At 38.2% G+C, this 20,966-nt stretch overlaps 1 long non-coding RNA gene across 1 annotated transcript in view; it reads left to right on the top strand.

The window, feature by feature from the left end:
* Nucleotides 1-20,966, top strand: part of LOC139358505 (uncharacterized) — a 151,116-nt gene that overhangs the window by 19,511 nt on the left and 110,639 nt on the right. The window contains exon 2 of the long non-coding RNA XR_011613503.1: nt 11,709-11,762. This is a non-coding gene — a long non-coding RNA (uncharacterized lncRNA). The remainder of the gene's footprint in view (nt 1-11,708; nt 11,763-20,966) is intronic.

Here is a 20,966-nt window from a genome sequence, read left to right on the forward strand (position 1 = left end):
GCATGGGTTATTACGGAAAGTAGCAAATGGTAAACCGTAAGACTTGCTGATTTCCTAAAAGCTCCATGAGGTAGGAACATGTTTACTTTCAGTCACTTCATTTGCCTGGAGTCCTCCGATTTAGCTTCAGAGTTCCACTTCCATTTCTCTAAATGAAGAAGCTTCATTTAGAGAAAGTTCATTGAGGAAAGGGTGTTGGTTCTACATCTGACCCATGTTTGGGAGTCTCAGCAAAGTTTCATCGTGCAGTGCCGGGTTTCCCCATCAACATAATGACTGAAAAGAATATTTATTATTCTGTTTTAATTTCCACTGTAGGGAGGGTGTCAGGAGCAAGGAGTTATTGGCTAAGCTTCCAACACAGCTGTGTCTACGATGGGCACGATAGTAAGTTCAAAGAACCTGAAAAGACCTACATCTTAACCAGGTACCAGGTTGATTGTTAAGAAGGGTGTGGAGCATGGGAGAAATTCCTTGGGTCTTACATAACAATGAGATCTATATATCAGCAAGTTTGCTAATAAAGGCTTCACTTTATTTCTGGGCTCCACCTAACTTTGTCCATCTGCCATTTGTGGTTACACCCTCAAGCAATTTTCCTAATGCCCCACTCCCTGTGGTACCACATTTTTTTCTTTTGACAACAATTTTTTTTCTTATTGAAACTTTATTTTTCTCTCCCCAACCCAAGGCTAGAATTTTATGCTAATTCCCATCTGAGGCTGCCATATTCTGACATGGCCTTAGTACTCTTTCTCTTAGATAATGTTTTTCTATTGCCTACCCTTTTCCCCCATCTTCCTTCCATAATATTTATCTTGCCAGGTGAGCTTTTAGGGAGCACAAAAGAGAACTGAACCAAATGTTTAGTTATTTCCCTTTGACAGGTAGCCTGAAGGCTACTAGATACTTTTCCAGAACGATGTTCTTAAGAGTTTGATTCTGCAATATTTGCTTGATTTGGCATGGGTGTCCCAGTTGTCCTTCTTAGATAAACGGGAGGAAATACAATAATGTCAGAGAATGTCAAGCAAATGATGTGATTTTATTACAATAGCCTAAGAATGATTTTAAAGCTTTTGGAAGACAAATTACAGAGAGAAAAATTTTGCAATGAAAAATGCAGCTTAGCAAAGTAGAATCATCCTCCAAATATTGTCATGACTAGTCTAAAATTAAAAATAGCAGAAAATAAAGTAATCACATAGTAAAAAATATAGTAATCGCCTCTGACAACAAAATAACAAAACTTACCTGGAAATGATGTAAGAAGAGAGAAGTCAGGTATAGTTTAGGTAATGATAAAAGTGGTCATAGAACTGGACACATGTATACAGATAGATTTGTGTATTTAATAGATCTGATCATATTTGATAGATTATGTACATCAGAAGTTGAAACTTTTCATCAGTCTCCTTCACACAGCTTTGCACACATTGCTTTCATTCTGTTGTGTTGCCCTGGGAATTCATTGTAACTTGAAGAAAGTGGTGTCTTGATTCTTGTTTTTCCATGGTAATGCCAGCCAAAGAAGCATTTCCAGTTCCCTGCTCCATACTCATTCATGCAATGAGTTATTTTCACATTTTAGAGGTGCCTGATTTCTTAGGATTTCTTTATACCTTAAGGTTCTGTTTGTCATTGAAATGGGACAGGCTGTGCTGACATTGAAAACTGGTGAGTTCATCCCAAGATAATGAAGTCATCATTGACCCCTCTCATGGACATCTTTGTGAGCTCATGTTGAGTTCTAAGTCCAATGTAAACAAATTGTGACATATCATCTAGGAATATGATTATGGAATTACATGACCACAGATATTCCCAAGGTACTGAACACATTATTGAGTGGTGTTAGAGGACTTAACCAAGGAAACATTCTGGAAACTTAAATAAAGAGGGGCTGAGAGAGAGAGATGGAGAGAGATATGTGGTTCAGATATCCCTAGAAAATGAAGGAGACTCTGAGAAGTAGAAAAAACTGCCAAAATGCATTGCCATGGACCTGACCTTTGGTAGTAACTTATTTAGCAAAAGTAGAATTTTTTTTTGTTTCCATATTTCATTTCCCTCTCCTTGAAGATAGAAACATGCCCATTTGGTTGGAAACATGTCCATATTATATCCTAAATCATTTCCTTTGTAAGGAATATTTTTGCAGAAAGTCCTTGTAATAATTCCCAAGTATAGAAAAATAAATATTTTACTATAATTGCTTTCAGAGTTTCATAGTGTTTTCTTCCTCTCTCTCACCTTTAAAATTAAATTCTGTAATGCCATCTTCCTGTGCTTCACATATATTTTCGTAAAATCATTAAATTCAAGGGCCCGAAAATAAACAATCTTTAACTGGCATCTTAAGATGCTCAATACAAAAGATAAATATAGCCATTTGAATTTTTTCAAAGGTTATCTTTTTGGGAAGCAAAAACTAACATCTTTGACATCAAGTTCACAAGAACTTCTCTCTCATCCTTTCCTTCCTTCCTTCCTTCCTTCCTTCCTTCCTTCCTTCCTTCCTTCCTTCCTTCCTTCCTTCCTTCCTTCCTCTTTTTTTTTTGACGGAGTTTCACACTTGTTGCACAGGCTGGAGTGCAGTGGCGATCTCGGTTCACTGCAAACCTCTGCCTCCTGGGTTCAAGCGATTCCCCTGCCTCAGCGTTCCGAATAGTTGGGACTGCAGGTGCTCACCACCACACCTGGCTAATTTTTGTATTTTTAGTAGAGACAGGATTTCACCATGTTGGGCAGACTGATCTCGAACACCTGACCTTAGGTGATCTGCCAGCCTTGGCCTCCCAAAGTGCTGGGATTACAAAGTGCTGGTGAGCCACCATGCCCGGGCTATTTCTGACTTAAAATATTATTTTTCCTTTTTTCCTTAGTGGAATAGTCTGACCAGTATATGCCTATTATAATTTTTGAAGAATACTTAAGGAATAAGGCACTAAAGTGAATAATATGAGGTTGATGATGGTTAAACTTAGAAAAGATATCTGCTCCTGCTCCTAAAATGCTTGCTGTATCTGAGGATCTGGAAGTGATAATGGTTTTGTCATATTAAATTAGATTTCTCTCTTCTTAGGAACAAAGTGCACACAATAGAAACCTGATATAGCCTTACTTGCCCTTGCCCTTGAACCTGCCCTTTGTCTGTTACCTTGTCCTTAATGCTGGAAATCTAAAGAGGAGAGCACACTTTAGTGGAAAGACAATTTGAAGATATTATTTGGGTTTATGATGAGTTTATTGAATAAGTTAGGGTCAGATGGTAAAAATCTTACTTTCACCCAGAAGCTGGTGTTTATGGAGCAAGTTGCTAAAAAGTTCTTTAATTGGCTGAGGAATTAATGTATTTGCTACTAAGATCTACGGGAAATATTTTTCCAAATGTACATAGAATGATGTAAAATTTAAATATTTGCATTGATTATTTCTCTTGGATGAAAACATAGCAGTAACAGCAGCAGTGACGGGAGCAACAGTAGGAGAGTGATCATAAAATTCATTTGCACAAATTGGGATATTTTTGAAAATGAAAGTAGATGCTGCTCATGATGAAGGGCAGGGCAGCCAGTTTAAACCAGAACATTTGATAACTGTAAGTAAGAGTAGTAACAGTAGAAGTGTAGTGATAATGCATAATTCCGTAATCCAATTGGTTCAGTCCAATAAGGATGATAGTCTCTCTCTCTCTCACACACACACACACGTGCACATGCACACACATGCATATGCATACATGGGCATGCACACTCACACAAACATACACACTCCAGTGTCTAAAAGAAATTTGGTTATTTACAACAGCCAAGACATGGAATCCACCTAAGTGTCCATCAACAGATGAATGGATAAAGAAAATGTGATATTTATAATAACATTCCATTGTGTGTATATATAGTACTCAGTCTTTAAAAAAGGAGATTTGTCATTTGTCACAACATGGATGAACCTGGAGGACATTATGCTAAGGTAAATAAATTAGGCACAGAAAGACAAATGCTCTGTGATCTCACTTAGATAATTGTCCCTCAGTATCAATGGAAGATTGGTTCCAGAATGTCCTGCAAATGCCAAAATCCATGGATGCTCAAGTCCTTTATATAAAAATGGTATAGTATTTGCACATAACCTATACATCCTCTCGTATACCTTAAGTAATCACTAGATTTCTTATAATAATTAATAGAATGTAAATGTTATGTAAGTAGTTGTTTTACTGCATTGTTCAGGGACTAATACAAGACAAAAAAGTCTGAACATAGTACTGATACAGCCATCCTTTTTTCCAAATATTTTCAATTTTTGGTTGGTTGAATCCATGGATGTGGAACTCATGGGTACGGAGGGCTGACTGTATATCTAATAGAAAACAGTTGAAGTCATAGAAGCGGAGTCGAATGGTGGTTTCCAGTGGGGGTAAGATGCGGGAGTGGGGAATCAGGAGCTGCTGGTTAAAAGGTGCAGTTTCAATTGTGCAGAATGAATGAGTTCTGTGGCTCTAATGTAAAGCATGGTGAGTATGGTTAACAATACAATATTGTATACATGAAATTTACTAAGAGAGTAGACCTTGACTGTTCCCACCACACACACAAACAAAGGTAACTATGTGAAGTGATGGATGTGTTAATTAGCTTGCTTGTGGTGATCATTTCACAATGCATACATATATCAAAACATCAGGTCATACACTGTACGTGTATACAATTTTTATTTGTCAGTTGGACCTCAATAAAGCTGAAAAAACAAAAAAACTGGAAATAATCCAGTTCTTTACTTAACATTTCTTGAATTCCATGAAGAACAACAACAACAACAACAAAATAGTAGGAGAACATAACTTCAAATCTCCTTTTTCCTTTCCACAAACTTCAACAAATTTCCTCACATTCCAGACCAGCTCCTTTCTCCTCAGGACCTCTTATTTAAAGTTCCTAAATCTGTCTTTGCCTGTACCCTTCTTTTTGTGTTTTTCCCTCTGCTTTATTTATGTTTATTCTGCAATACATAAGCCCCAAAGGTCTAGTCTGGTTAGTCCAGACCCTTCTGGGGGAACCAGAGGAGAAGAAGAAACTAAGCTGGCAAAGTATAATCCTCTTAGCGGGCAGGTAGTGGGCAAATCTGCTACTAGTCATCTATTAGTAGTCTTGGTTGTGTGCCAGTAGCTTATATTAATAGAGAATCTTCTATATGTCCAGTGCTGTGATAAAATTAAAACCCTCACCTAAATCTCACAATGACCATTGAAATGGATGCTCTTGATAGCTCCATTTTGCAGGGGAGAAGACTGAGGCTTGCTAAGGTAGGAGAGTTGGTCCAGGGATGGAGTCAGGACATAAACCTGGCAGTTTTTTAAGGAGCTGATACTCTTAGATAGCATGTTCACAGCAAAACTTTGACCTGTTGTCAGTGGGGTTGCTTCATGGTAATAAAATCCTTACTCTAAGTGCTCTATAATAAACATGCCCAGCTTTAAGTACATGGTGATCCTAGTAAATGTTCTTTCTGACTTTGAAAATCACTCTGGTGTGAATGGGGTATCTAGAAGAGGTCTTTCTGATAAATGAGCTTAATATGAAAATAAATGCATATGAATTCAGGTTCTTTGGAATACTTATACAAAAGGGAACAGAACACACAGTGAGAATGGGCTATTTTTCATTAAGTTGGAAGGGGCTGTCATTGGCTGAGTTTAGCTGCTTTTGCCAGAAAGACATCAACCATTTTTAATATTCAGACTATTTTTTATGACTGCCTGAAGGATATCAGATGAGCTGTCTGTTGTAAATCAGTAATAATTTGCTCTGGAGTAATGAGGAACTAAAACTGTTTCTAATAAATCTCCAAATACTTAGCATACTTTAAAAACCAATCATTTCATGAGAATTAGATTTTTTTTCTCTGTCCTTAAGAAAGAGCTGAGGGTGGAGGGAGGAAGAAACACTAGCCAAACGTTTTGGAACAGAGAAATGTGAAAACAGTGAATGAAGGCATATGAATTCCAAGGCTTTGTTTTGTAATCTCACCTGTTCAGAGGCACGCTCTGTGGTGCAAATTGGTACAACTTACAGCGCATCAGATGCCACCGTGCAGTTTCTTTAGAAAAGCTCATTGGCTATTTAATGTTTGATCATAGGCTTCAGTATCAACTAAGTAACTAGAATATATTGAAAATAGCTGAATTCTAGTCAAATCATAGCCTCTGCCTCCTGGCAGTGCTCTGTAATGATTGGGTAACTGGAGCATGTCTTGGAATGTGGATGGATGGGTCCCACTGTCTGTCTAGTCTTTTTTTGGTATTTAGAATGCATCATGGGAAAAGAAAAATGTAAGCTCAATCCATCCATTAATTTGATACTGTTATAAGTATATTTTTCCTGGGGACTTTCTTATGAAATTGGAAGGGGAAAAGAAATCCACTGGGGAGGGGAGAAGGAAAGAAATATTTTTTTCCCTAACTGTGTCTGCGTGATTCTGAAGATACGCCAAAATTTTAAGAGTAATCTAGTGGTTAATAAACTGCTGTAGTTGCTATTCGTCAGACAAAGGAAAGCAAATGATTACTTGTAGAATCCCTGCCCCCAAATCTCAGGCTTATTTTGTGGAAGGAATGAAAATAGTAAAGAATATTGTGGCAGGACAATGGTGTCCTCTGAGCCTGGTTTCCTGTCTCTAACAGAGCTTTCCCTTTAGTGAGTTGCAGTGAATGTAAGAATTTCAGTTTCTGGGTATTCTAATGCAGAGAAAGCATTCTCCATTCTATTTTATCCCACAGTAGACAAAATGTGTTCATTTATTGGTTACTTTGTAAAATGGAGTGATTTTTGAAGGAGGAGAAAAGGCTTAATCGCAATAATATGATTCTGTATAATAAAATCAGTTAAGACTCTGTGGGAAAGATCTGACCCTATTTTTGCTCTTACTTCATCCTTGGGTTTATATTACTAGACAACAATATTTCTCTGATAGCTTGATGTGGTAATGTGCCTGAGGTCTGTGCAATGCAAGGTGTGCAAAAGTGATGGGTGGTACTTCTAGGACTGGCTTATAAAACCCTCTCATGTGCCATCTCCTTTCCCGTCTGGCTGAATCATGAGGGCCCTTAAGACCTAGGAGAGGACAGACTCACAATCGGAAGGTGCCCAAGACCCTGGATGATCACATGGAAGCCTACTCCACCAGAAAAGTCCATTACTAGCCAGTGACAGGCATGGTAATTAAAGCATTATCATGTTAAGCCCCTGAGATTTAGGGATTGCTTTTCATAGCAGCTAGTCTTACTTTATTAATACTGGATTGGTTTATGTCATGACTAGGGTGATGGCCTTGTTTGATGATGGTGATCCTGTTCTCTATGTGAGGTTGTCTAGTCAGTTTTTCAGCAGCAAAATGTAGAGTTTACACCAAAGTCTTTAAGATTAGTTAGAGTTTTTTGGGTTGACAGAAATTCTGACAAACTCAAGACAAAGGAATTTGTTGTGAGGACACAGGTGGCCTATGGTATGAAAGATGCTGTTAGAGAACCAGGCTCAGAGAGGGCAAGAATTAGGGAAGATCCAGAAATCCAGGAAAGAAGAGGTACTTAAAAATCTTGTCATGGGCTGCCTCTGAGATTTATCATAAGTATTTTCTATTCTTAACTTTTGGTTAAATATTGCTATGTAAAAAAAAACTTTGTGGCTTAATACCACTACCTTTTCATAGCTCATCGTTTTGTAGGTTGAAAATTTGGGCTGGACTTAGCTGAAGTTTTCTACAGTTCTGGGCCACACCAAACCAGGCTCACTCATGCATCTACCATCCCCTGCCAGGTCAGTGACGGCTGGTCCGTCTAAAATGGCCCATCTGGATGGTTTGTTTTTGCTCCATGTGGTCTCTCAGCTTCCATGAGGTGAGCAAGGGCTTGTTCACACAACAAGTGGGCAGGGATCCAAGAGAGGTGTAGAAGTGTGCAAGGTCTCATGAGGCCCATGCTCAGAACCTTCACAATGTTACTTCTGCTATATTCTTTCGGCAAAAGCAAAATACAAGGCCAGCCCAGATTTAAAGAGTGGGAACCCCACCTCTTGATGAGAGGAGCTGCCAGATTCATATTGCAAAATGGAATAGATGTGGGGTTGTGGTGGAGAAGAATGGTGGCCATTTTTGCAATTCATCAAACCTTGCTTGGATCATAGGTTTACTCCTTGAGTAGGGGCGGGCTGACCAGTTTCATACTCCTCCTAAGAGTGAGCTAAATGTGGGAGAAATTAGATCCCAAAAGGAAATTAGAATGAAGGGGGAGATGTTCTGAGTGAGGTAGGTAGATCTGGTTTTGAAACCCACCATCATTATCTAGATGTGAGACCTCAGCAAAACACAGAAACTCTTAGGGCTACTTTCTCATCTCCTTGGCGGGTAAAGTAATATTTACTGACAAAGTCGTGAGATTATAAAAGGAAGGGACACATACCATGTTTATATATAAGTGGCATCCACTAACTTCTCAAGTTTTCACCTTGAATTGACACAAGGAAATGAAGGGAGATGGGTCTGTTCTAGACAGTTTTTCTGAAAATAAGGCAGGATAACTTTTACACTAAGGCTCAACCTACTTTTGCTTTCACAGCATTTAGAAGCATTAGTCACTAAGATCTGTCTTTACCATTCTCAGCAATTAGGTTTGCTCCAGGGTCTTTTCAGTGGCCACATTGTATCCATAAGCTTTATCCTTCCTTATTGGTTGTGTGACAGGACTGTCATTCTGATTGACTGGAGCCCATGCTGCAATGATTGTTAAATATTGTGAATATCCCCACGGCTGTATCTAAGGAACACCCCCCAACCTTAACAGATTTTTTTTTCTTCTGGGAAATACTGTGGCTTTATGGAACCTGAGGTAGCATTTGTCTCCAAAGGTGTTTGACAAATGTGTGTCGAACGAACATTTGAGAGTGAATGAATAGGTAAATGAATGATTTGGTGTAATGTCTTAGTTTCCTGGTGACAGCTTTTAAAAAAAGAAATGTCTTAATTAAGTGCAGACAATAATCTATCTTGGAAAGCTGCTAGAAGAGATATTTCAGGGATAGAATTGCAGATGTAAACTATAACAAAACTGCCTGTTTGCTTTATTTCTCTTTCTTCAGCCTGTTTATCTTTTCAGTCTCAACTAACTCTTGAAATAAATAATAGTGGGGTTTGCCATCTGGGGTGGAAAGCTGAATTTTATTAATTTGTTCTAAAACTAGCTGTTTTGAGCTTTGGGGATTACATACAGGGAGTGTATCTCCTTGTCTTTAAAGCTGAGATTTGGTGTACAGATCAATGGTGGCTTTGCCAGTGGGATCCCAAAGTGCACTAGGAATATAGTTGGGGATTAAAGCAGCATAACTGAGATACTACACTCAGGGCCCCCATGGCCCCCACCCACACTCTTGCCATCGCATCCAGCGCCCCCTTGCTTTTTGAGTATCAAAAGTGAATTTTTCACCCTTTTTCCACAGTAGAGGGCTCTGGGTAATTTTAGCCAGTTTGTCCAGTTTGAGCAATGTCCTCTGCTATCCACTTGGAATCTAAAAGATCACAGGGAGAGGACAGAGAATGATTAGCAAAGGCCCTTGTGAAGCAACTGAGTTTTCATCAGGACATAGCAGATGCTGTGTGCAAAAAAGACCCCATTTGGAATACCCAGATGATAGATACACACACTACTTGACTTTCATGGGGAAACCTCTAAGGCATTAACTGGGAAGGGGCACAAAGGTAGAGTGAACATATCAACTGGATGTACTAGTTTGTCTGGGACATTCAGGTCTACATCTTTTGTCCTGTTATCTATCCAGATTAGCATTTGTCCAAGATATTTTCCCTTAAGTGAAAAATTATTATCAGTATTTGTGTTAAAATAATCTGGGATAGACTTGGAAGACCTCTGCATTGTGCTTACACGTCTCTCATGACCTTGCCTAAAAGTGAGTGAGATGCACATGGAATAAACAGAGTTTTCATTTCAACAAGTGGCCAGATCTGAAAAGAAACAGAGATGACCCATTTTTCTCTTCCTAACTCTTTCCAGATGCATCAAAATCAACATAGCCCTTTCAAGGGCAGCATGCATAGTATAGTCAGGCAGGAGTAGCTACTGTTGGGTAACTTTTTCTGGATATGGGGGTGGGAGAGGAACTCAAGGCTCTGGCTCTATCGGACCTTCAGTTTCCAGCCAGTTATGCCGTGGTCCCGAGGCAGGCTGTATGATGCTCGCAAGGCATGCTTCAAAGAGATTAGTTAAGGTGGCTCCATTAATGGATTGAATGGTTTTTTTCTCACCTAGTTCATGGAAGTTAAGTAAAGGTTTTAGAAGTTCATTCTGACAAAGATAAACTATATTTTTATAAACGAGTTTCTTGCTCAAAATCAGTTGGGAATATTTAAATCAAAGTATTCAATGGATGAAGTGTCAAGAAGTCAGCAGTTGAAACTTTTAGGGACCTGCGATTGTTGACAACAAAGCTTCAGACAGGAAGATATTCAAATTTATGTCTACACACTATACATATTAAACAGTGAAAGCTCAAATGGCGTGCACAATTTCCATTTGAAAGTCTATAATTATGCTATGGAAAAACTCAACTTGTGGTAAGAAACTGTTGATAGAGCTCCTATTTTTAACTGAATAAAATTGCCTTCCATATACTGAAATAAAATAAAATTGAGAAGGTCTGTGATTCTGTGATGTTTATGTTTAGCGAAACATTCAAAAGTATCATAAATAATTTTTTGATAAGTTTTGCTTGTAAAATATTTGCCCAATATAAGCATTCTGCGGACAGGCAAAAAGTCAGAACATGAAAAAGTATTTTTGGGCTGAAACATTTTTATATTTTAGTAAAGAATAATAGCATTGCTATGGATTGAGTTGTGTGTTCCCCAGATTTATATTTTGAAGCTCTACCCCACAGTGTCACTCTATTTAGAGACAGAACTTTTCGGAGGTAATGAAAGCTAAATGAGGTCAAAAGAGTGGAGCTCTGACCCAAAGCAAGGAAGCTTTCACTTCCTCTCTCCCTTTAGACACAGCAAGAAGCGGCTGTCTATAAACCAGAAAGAGAGGCTTCATGAGAAACTGAATCCACTAGCACCTTGATCTTGTCTCTAGAATTATAAGAAACAATACCCAATCTGTGGTATTTTGTTATACAAGGTTGGGCAGACTTGTACAATATTCATTTAGCAAAACTTACTGTGAACTTGGTAGGTATCACAGCCAACGTCAAGGGATACTTTTTCTTTAAAAAAATAGAGAAATTCACATACTTTAATCATGTGATTTTGAAAAGATCTCAGGTATTTTATAAAAATAAGAAAAATAATAAAATAATATTGAAGACATATTAAAATACCAGTAATGTGGTATGAGACCCATGTGGCTAAAAAAACCCCAATTAACATATATAAATATATACCAAGAAAAACTGTTTTGCTTATGTTTTTTTTTAATGTTCATATAATGAACATTGTATTTAAAGTAATTTTAATATAGGTGGATATATTCTATGTTGATTAAAAAATATTATTTTTCAAAAATAGTTTTGACCAGAACTATTTTATAGTTCCACTAACAAATAAAAATCAATACATTAATTAATTGTTTAAAATTTCAAAATATCATTTAGATTTATTACCACTCTTAACACCTTGTTTCTCTCTTAAAACTGTTCTAGGTTGGACCATATATTATGGGAGCACCTTTTGCAAGGATGAAATATTCAGTCTGGGTAAGGCATTTTCACTGAAGCTTGTAGCTGTTTGTTTAGTTATTTAAATCAGGTTGATAGATGTAAAGTGAGCTCCTTCTACTCACCTGAAGCAGAAACAGTGCTAGGTGATACTCAGATCTCTGGGGACCCAAGAAGACTCCAAACCTCAGCATCCCTTGAAATAGGTGGCAATGTGTAACAGCATTCTAGCCAATGTCACATATTTTACATCCAGGACTGACCCCTGAAACATTCTGCATGATCCTTCCACATTCTTTTTTCCTTTTCTACTGGATGGATGGGAATAATTCAGCTTGGGATTTGGAGGCCCTAAAAGGCAGTATAGCCAATGGACAGGTGATCTCAGGTACCTGCATGAGTGGAGGCAGGTCCTTCCTGCAGACATGCATTGAACTATAACATGGGCAGTAAGTCACTCTACTTTGTGTTAAGCCACTATGATGTGGGGCTGTTTGTTAAAACCGCAAGGATTGCTGTCCTTGATTAACGCACGATGCAATATTCTCCCAGGCTTAGTTTCTCTGCTTGATTGGCTCTCTTCATGTTCAATTCCTATATAACTTGGTGACACTTTGGTAGATTTCCAAGGACTGAAGAATATGTTTATTATCAAACCAACTGATTATGAAAATAATTTGTATCTTTAAGGTATGTGAAGGAGTAGGTATACATTTGTGCTTTGGGCCAATTTTATGTCTTTATAATAAAAATACATTAAATAAGCAAGTAACATTAATAATTAATAATACCATATAGTGATCTGTACAGCATATATTGATATGTAAAACACTGTGCTAAGTACACATATATAAGCACAACCCTCATAGCAATGCTTTGAGGTGAATGCTTTATTAACTCCATTTTACGGATGAGGACACTGAGGCTTAAAGAGCTTAAATAACTTACTAAAAGTTACATCTGTGGAAATGGAATGGAGATTGGAGTGAGAGTGTACTAGGCTCCAAAACTTGGGCTCTCAATCACTTTATTAGCTATAATAGAGACATGAAGTCTCAGTCCTTAAATCTCTTAAGTCTCACTATGATTCATGCTGATAATTATGAGTGATGATTGACATTTCTGCATACTCACTCACTACTGCTCTGTGCTCTATGCTGTATGTGAGATAGCTTATTAAAAGTCTTCACAATCATCATATGTGATGGCACATTACTGTCTGTTATATGTATGCCTAGTGTATCTAGTAGTTACAGTAAGCACTCCATAAATATAAATCAATCTCCAGCTTACAGAAGAGAAAGCTGCAATTTAGAGACTAAATTACTGACCATAGCACCTGTGGGAACGTTCTTTTAAAAAAAGTGCTTTGGGTATCATAAGTCTTTCCATTTCAGTTTGCACACATTGCATCCCTTCTCTTCTAAAGAAAACAAATGGAAAAGGGAGAAAGTAGTGTGACTTCTCTAGGTTAAAGCAACCCCTAAGTTAAAGAGGAATGAAGAATTTTACATTTCCTAAGCTGAGAGTTCCCATTGAGAGCTCTGTCTCCCCACTTCCCACCTCCAACATATATACACACACCCCTTTGTATTACTTTAACACTGCTAATCAACAGAGGACCCAATTTTGCTAAAATTGAGGTGGCACAATTTAGTTTCCTGAGACTGGTGATAGTCAGCCTTCACATTAACTTTGAGCAGGGAGGGAGAAAGCAGCAGACACAAGGACTGAGAGACGCTAGCTACATAGTCTGGCTCCGGCTTCTTTACCATGAAAAATGATGGGAAAAAGAAAAAGAAGCAGAAAAACAAAACCCGAGACAGAAGGTAGGAGGAGACACTGGGGCAGCTCCAGCTTTCAGCAAGCCGGCTCTGTTCCACTTCCTTTTGATTGTCCAGGAAAGCTAAGAAAAGTAAAAACAAGGCTGTGTCTCCGTGGAAGCAGCCCTGTGGAAACGTTATGTTAAACAATTGGCCTGTGGGTCAATTGTGAAGGGCGTTAATGTGCGAGACCCCGATAAAGAGATTTGCACGAATGGCCACAAAGCATTTCATATTTAAATATGGATCCAAGTTTGTTCTGCACAACAGTATAAATATAACTAAGGTGGGGTGGAGAAGGAGATTTGGAAATCAGCCGATTTGAAGGAAGCCAACACAAACACTCCAACAAATGCGGCATTTCGCACAGCCTTTGTGCTCATTGCTTGTTGTTGGCATGAACTCATAAAAACAGAAAAAGGCTGTGAAGCGTAGTGGTTGAGATATTGCATGCCCTGGTGGTAATGAAATACACTGTTTATCAGAAAACAACCTTCTTGTCAGCGTGCATTGCATTTCCTGAAGGTGATAGTCTTATTTTATTTTGTTTCTTGATGGTAGTAAAAGTCTAGAAAAACATACAATTTTTCAGAAGGGCCTTAATTTATTTTCTGTGGTTATCTCATCGTGAGATAAGTACAAGGAACGTAAGTTCCCAGTCTTGAAAACTTTTAAAAAACTAGGTGTTTAATATAAGGGAATATATTTTAGCCTCTTTAGCAAATTCATACTGCATGAAAGGGTATTCCATAGTAGACTAAGCAGGCCATATAAAATTAGTAAAGTTGGATGTGGTGCCTGAAAATATTTGGCAGAATTCCCTGGAAAGCCACATGTGAACATTTTTAATATATATTATGAGGCAGAAAAGAATAATTATCTTCTATTGAAGTTCCCAGTGAGAGAAATGTATTTGTACAGTCCTTTCAAAGAAAACCCTCTGTATTGCCAAATTATTGTGTTTGGGATGGTGGCCTCTCTGCTGTGGCTTGTGGCTTGCTTCTCATAGAAAAAGCAATTACTCTGCTATTTCATGTGACTTCTACCTTGAGCAAGGTGTTTTTGCCAAGGGCTTTGGAACATTGGCTGAGAAATTTCCAGAACAAATACTTTTGAACCCTATGGGTGTGATACTGTGGAGAGGTCGGGCATCAAAACTACCTTGAGTGACTATTTCTCAACTTTATTTCTAACCTGGGTTCTTGGTTTGGGATAAATTGCACCTCTCTCCTTTCTTTACTTCCTTCTCTGGAGAGAGTCACCTTTCACTCAGGGCACTCATATGTGTCTAAAACATTGCATTTTTGAGGCCAGCCTGTGTTTTAGTGTGGGTTGCCACAAACACAGATCCTGATAATAATTTGGTGTAAGAAGATTATTTAGAAGTGGATCCCAGGAAGCATATTGAGGGAGTGGGAAAAGTGAGAGAGTAAATAGAGAAAGCCAATAAAGGGTTGCAAAGAAACACACTGACTCCTTAGGGCTCAGTCCTGCTGGACCCTTCTGGGCCACTGTGTAAAACACAACTGAAAATTATCCATTGTGGGATAGAGCAGCTCAGGCATTTAGCCACCAACTCTGGTCCTTCTTGTGTAGAGGGCTGCTCCTGAGTTGTTAACCTTCTAACTGAGACTTTTCAACCTGACTTGGGTTGATAGAGTATCCTCCCACAGCCTGAGACCAGCCTTGGACATAGTAAGACAGAGAGAAATGGTCAATCTGAACAGGAACTCTTTGCAGGCTCTCTTGGCCATGTGAGTTTTGGTAGGAATCAGGAGACGTCACATACAACCACCTTCTCTGACAGTTAAGGCAGGCTCCTGGCCAAGGCCAAAGCCCTTATTTTTGATAAGCAGCCAATATTTTTTCATTTTTTTTCCTTTCCTTCATGTAACTCTTCCTAGTGTTTTGGAATAACTAGGTAACTATAACCTTTAATTTCCTTAATTTCTAAGAGAAGTAATAATTATAGAATTTATCATTTATTGAGTGCTTACCCTATGTCAAATGCATTGATTTAATTAATTCTTACAGCAACCCTATGATATAGGCATTCTTATCTGGGTTTTGCCAACAAGAAAACAGGCTCAGGAAGGTTACATTTCCCAAAGGACAGGGTCAGGATTTAAACCCAGGTTCATCTCAATTCAAAGTCCAAGATTTAACTATGAAAACTCTACATTGCCACCATCAAATTGGGATAAGCTATATCTTCCAGCTAGATACAGGAGCTTTTGGGTGGGTATAATGACTGATATGGTAGCCAGTCTCCAAGATGGTCTTCAGTGGTCCTAATCTCCTGATACTCCAATCATTGTACAATCCTTTCTTACAGTACAAGGCTGGCCTGAGTGATCAATAGAATACTGTAGAGGCAACAACATGTGGCTTCTGAGGAAGCATTGTAGCCTCTTGGTTTGTTCATGCTGTAGAAGCCAGCTGCCATGTCAAGAGGATGCTCAAGCAGTCCTGTGGAAAGGCCCGTATGGTAAGGATCTAAGGACTCCTGCCAGCCCCAGCACTAACATGCCAACAATGCAGCAAGTTACCTGTAAGTAAATTCTCCAGCTCCCAGCCAAATCTTTAGATGACTGTATTTCCAGGTAACATCTACAAAACATTGCTGAGAGAAATTAAGAAAGATCTGAACAAATGGTAATATTACCACATTTATGGTTTTAGAAGACTCAATAATGTAAAATATCTATTATACATTCCCCAAATTGTTCTGTTTTAATCAGAATACCACCAGGCTCTTTCCTAGAAATTTAAAAACTAAGATTTGGATGGAAAAGCAAAAGACCTAGAATAGCCAATAGAATCTTGACAAGGAACAAAATTGTAGAACTTTCCCTATTGATTTCAAAATTTATGCTGAAGTTACAATAAGTGACATTGTAGTATTGTTGCAAAGGCAGGCATGCCAATCAATTGAACAGAAGAGAGAGTCTAGAAATGGGCCCATGCATATACGGTCAATTGATTTTTGACAAAGTGATTACATAATTTAGTGGAGAAAGAATAAATCTTACAACAAAGTCTTCTGGAACAACTGAATATCTTCAAAGAAAAAATCTCATCTCACGACATATATAACAACTAACTCAAATTGGATTCTAGACCTAAACACAAAAGCTAAAAATGTAAAACTAAACATATAAGCTAAAAATATAAAACTTCTGCAAGGAGCTATGGGAGAAAGTCTTCACAACATTGGGATGGGCAAAGATTTCTTAGACATAACTCAAAAACACTAATTTTAAAAGAAAAAAATGATTACATGTATGTGATCAAAACTAAAACCTCTGCTTTTCAAAATATATTATTAAGAAAATGCATCGTATACACATCTTAAGAGAAAATATTTGCAATAATATGTCTGATGAAGGACTTTTATCGAAATATATAAATAACCCTTAAATTCAATAATAAAATGACAGACAACTCAATACAAAAATAGACACTTCAAAAAAGAGGTTATAGGAGTGGTTAACGTAATGGACTAAATATCTATGTCCTTCAAAAATGTATATGTCGAAGCCCTAACCCTCAGTGTGACTGTATTTGGAGATGGAGCTCTTAGGAGGTAATTAGGATTAGGCAAGGTCATGAGAGTAGGGCCTTGGTTTGATGGGACAAACCCTTATAACAGGAGGCATTAGAGAGCACTCTTTTTTCTCTCTCTCTCTCGTATGTGAAGACACAGCAAGAGAGTGGCTAACTGCACACGAGGAAGAAAACTTCACCAGATCTCAACCATGCTAGTACCCTGATCCAGACATTCAGCCTTCAGAACTGTAAAAACGTAAAATAAAATTCTGTTGTTTGAGCCATCCAGCCTATGGTATTCTCTTATGGCTGCCCAAGCTGATTAATTTAGCCAATAAGCCCATGAAAAGATGGTCAGTGTTATTAGTCATGAAGGAAACGCAAATTAAAAACATAATGAGATATCAATATATAAACATCAGAATAGCAAATTAAAAAAAATTGACAATACCGGTCGGGCGCGGTGGCTCAAGCCTGTAATCCCAGCACTTTGGGAGGCCAAGACGGGCAGATCACGAGGTCAGGAGATCGAGACCATCCTGGCTAACACGGTGAAACCCCGTCTCTACTAAAAAAAAAAAAAAATACAAAAAATTAGCCGGGCGAGGTGGCGGGCGCCTGTAGTCCCAGCTACTCCGGAGGCTGAGGCAGGAGAATGGCGTGAACCCGGGAGGCGGAGCTTCCAGTGAGCTGAGATCCGGCCACTGCACTCCAGCCTGGGCGACAGAGTGAGACTCTGTCTCAAAAAAAAAAAAAAAAAAAAAAAAAAATTGACAATACCAAGCTTCAACATGGATCTGGAGCAACTGGATGTCTCATATATTGTTGGTATGAGTGTAAAATGGTGCAACTCTTTAGGAAAACAGTTTAACGGTTTATTATAAATTTAAATTATCCATTTAACCCATGATCTAGCAATTCTTCTCCTGGATATTCCCCCAAGATAAATGAAAGCTTATGTTCACAGAAAAGACTTGTATACCCACAATGGAATACTATTCAGTCATAAAACGAATGAAATCATGTCTTTTGCAGCAACATGGATGAAACTGGAGACCATTACCTTAGGTGAAACAAGTCAGACAAAGATAAATATCCCATCCATTCATAAGTGGGAGCTAAACAATGTGTAAAGGCAGACACAGAGAGTGGAATGATAGACAGTGGAGACTTGGAAGGGTGAGGAGGTGGTAGGGGATTGGAAAATGAGAAATTACTTAGTAGGTGTAATGTATGTTATCTGGGCGATGAATACTCTAAATGCCCTGACTTGACTACTATGTAATCTGTGTATGTTAAAAATTGCCGGGCTGGGCATGGTGGCTTACACCTGTAATCCCAGCACTTTGGGAGGCTGAGGCGGGTGGATCACAAGGTCAAGAGATGGAGACCATCCTGGCTAACATGGTGAAAACCCGTCTCTACTAAAAATACAAAAAAATTTAGTTGGGGATGGTGACGCATGCCTGTAGCCCCAGCTACTCAGGAGGCTGAGGCAGGAGAATTGCTTGAACCCGGGAGGCGGAGGCTGCAGTGAGCTGAGATTGCGCCACTGCACTCTCTAGCCTGGGAAACAGAGTGAGACTCCATCTTAAAAAAAAAACAAAAACAAAAACAAAAAATTACGCGTGTACTCCATAAATGTATACAAATGAAAAAAATTTGTTTAAATTTATGGTGGCTTTATTTGTAATAGTCAAGCACTGAAAACAAACTAAATTAATGCATATAGCAATTTCCTCGGGATGAGGGAATACAACTCAGAAATAAAAAGAGGAACTTCTGATACATGCAGTAACACAGATGGATCAGTCAGGCATTATACGAGTGAAGGAAACCATACAGAAAACAGTATGTGCTGTAGACTCCATTTAATTGAAATTCCAGTGTATGCAAAATTAATCTACAGTGATTGAAGTCAGATCTGTTTTTTCCTGGAGCCAGGAGTAGGCTGACCACAAAGGAAAATGAGATAACTTTCTGGAATGATAGAAATATTTTGTATCTTGATTGAGGTAGGCTGTTACACAGGTGTGCATACTTATCAAAAATTTAAAACGTGCATTTTATTGTATGTAATTTGCACTGCAATTAGGTGAATGAAAAACCAACAATGAGAGTGATTGGATCATGGATGTTTGTTGTATTATCCTAGTATTTTTCTGTATTTTTAAAAGAATTAATTTTTCCCTTAAAACGTGCTGCCTGGAGTTTACTGACAGGTTTATCTCTTACCCTCATATTCCACCCTCCTTTTTTATTGCTTTAGAAAATAATCATCTTGAATTTGGATGTATGAGATTGCTTGAAAGAGCGACTTAAAAAAATCATTTGGAGCCCACTCGTTTTTGGTTATATAGTGATTTTTGGCTTGCAGAGTTCATAGATTTATATTGTTGTAAGCTATCTCAGAAGGTTTTCCAAAATGCATCTAAGAGTGAAGGATATTTGTGTGTGTGTGACGCTTGGGATATTCTTTTTTTCTCTTTCTTCTTAAGAAAGAGTTTTTGAAATGTCTAATTAAGTTCTGGAATGAATTCTTGCTAATGCCAAACCCATGGGAAAACATGGTTGGGATAGGCAGTTTCCTCATCCAGCTACAACTCCAGGACCCAGGTTTTCCTTCTTCAAAGATGAAACAGTGGCCCTTCTTCTTCCTTTTGCATTCATCACTTGTTTTTTTGTTTTTTTTTTTTTTTCTTTTTGAGATGGAGTTTCACTCTTGTTGCACAGGCTAGAGAGTACAATGGTGCAATCTTGGCTCACTGCAACCTCTGCCTCCCAGGATCAAGCAATTCTCCTGTCTCAGCCTCTTAAGTAGCTGGGATTGCAGGTGCCCACCACCACGCCTGGTGAACTTTTTTATATTTTTAGTAGAGATGGGGTTTCACCGTGTTGACCGGGGTGGCCAGGCTAGTCTCAAACCCCTGAATTCAGGCAACTCAGGTGATCCACCTGCCTTAGCCTCTGAAAGTGCTGGGATTACAGGCATGAGCCACCACACCTGGCCTCATTACTCTTAAACTCCCAGTTGAACTACTTTTTGTTTCTTGATACAAAAGTCCTTAACCCCTAGTGAGAAGATCAAACCTTTCTGGGTCAAATCTTCAGTGAAAGTCAGAAAACCTCAATCATCTCATTCATGTTATGGTACCTGGAAGTAGAAATTGTTTCTTCCAGACAGGAAACTTGCCTGTCTTGTTCATTGTGGTATTCCTATTACCTAGAACCACGTTTAATAAACATACATTTTACAGATGAGGAAATAGATGCTCAGAGAGATTTAAATGAATAGCCTAAAATCACACAGCTCATGACCCAATAATTCTACTTCTGAATACATATATATAAAATAATTAAGAATAGGGTCTCAGGGAGGTATTTGTACACTCATGTTCATAGCAGCATTATTCACGACAGTCAAAATGTGGAAGCAACTTAAATGCCCATCAATAGATGAATAGATTAACAAAATACAGTGTATGAAAATAATGGAATATTATGCAGCCTTAAAAAGGAAGAAAATTATGACATATGCTACAACATAGATAAAACTTGAAGACATCATGCTAAGTGAAATAAGCCAGTCACAAAAGGTCAAATACTGCATGATTCTCCTTATATGAGAAACCTATAGTAGTCAAACTCCTGGAGACAGAAAGTAGAATAATGGTTGTAAGGGGCTGGAGAGAGGAAAATAGGGGGTTGTTTAATAGATATAGAGTTTCAATTTTGTAGATAAAAAGAGTTCTAGAGATGGAAGGTGGTGATGGTTGCACAAAAATGTGAATGTAATTAATACCACTGAACTGTACATTTAAAATAGTTAAGATGGTAAATTTTGGGTTATGTGTATTTTGCTGTAATTTTA

The sequence above is a fragment of the Macaca nemestrina genome, chromosome 15 (genome assembly GCF_043159975.1).
Source record: "Macaca nemestrina isolate mMacNem1 chromosome 15, mMacNem.hap1, whole genome shotgun sequence".
In the NCBI taxonomy this organism is placed as follows: Eukaryota; Metazoa; Chordata; class Mammalia; order Primates; family Cercopithecidae; genus Macaca; species Macaca nemestrina.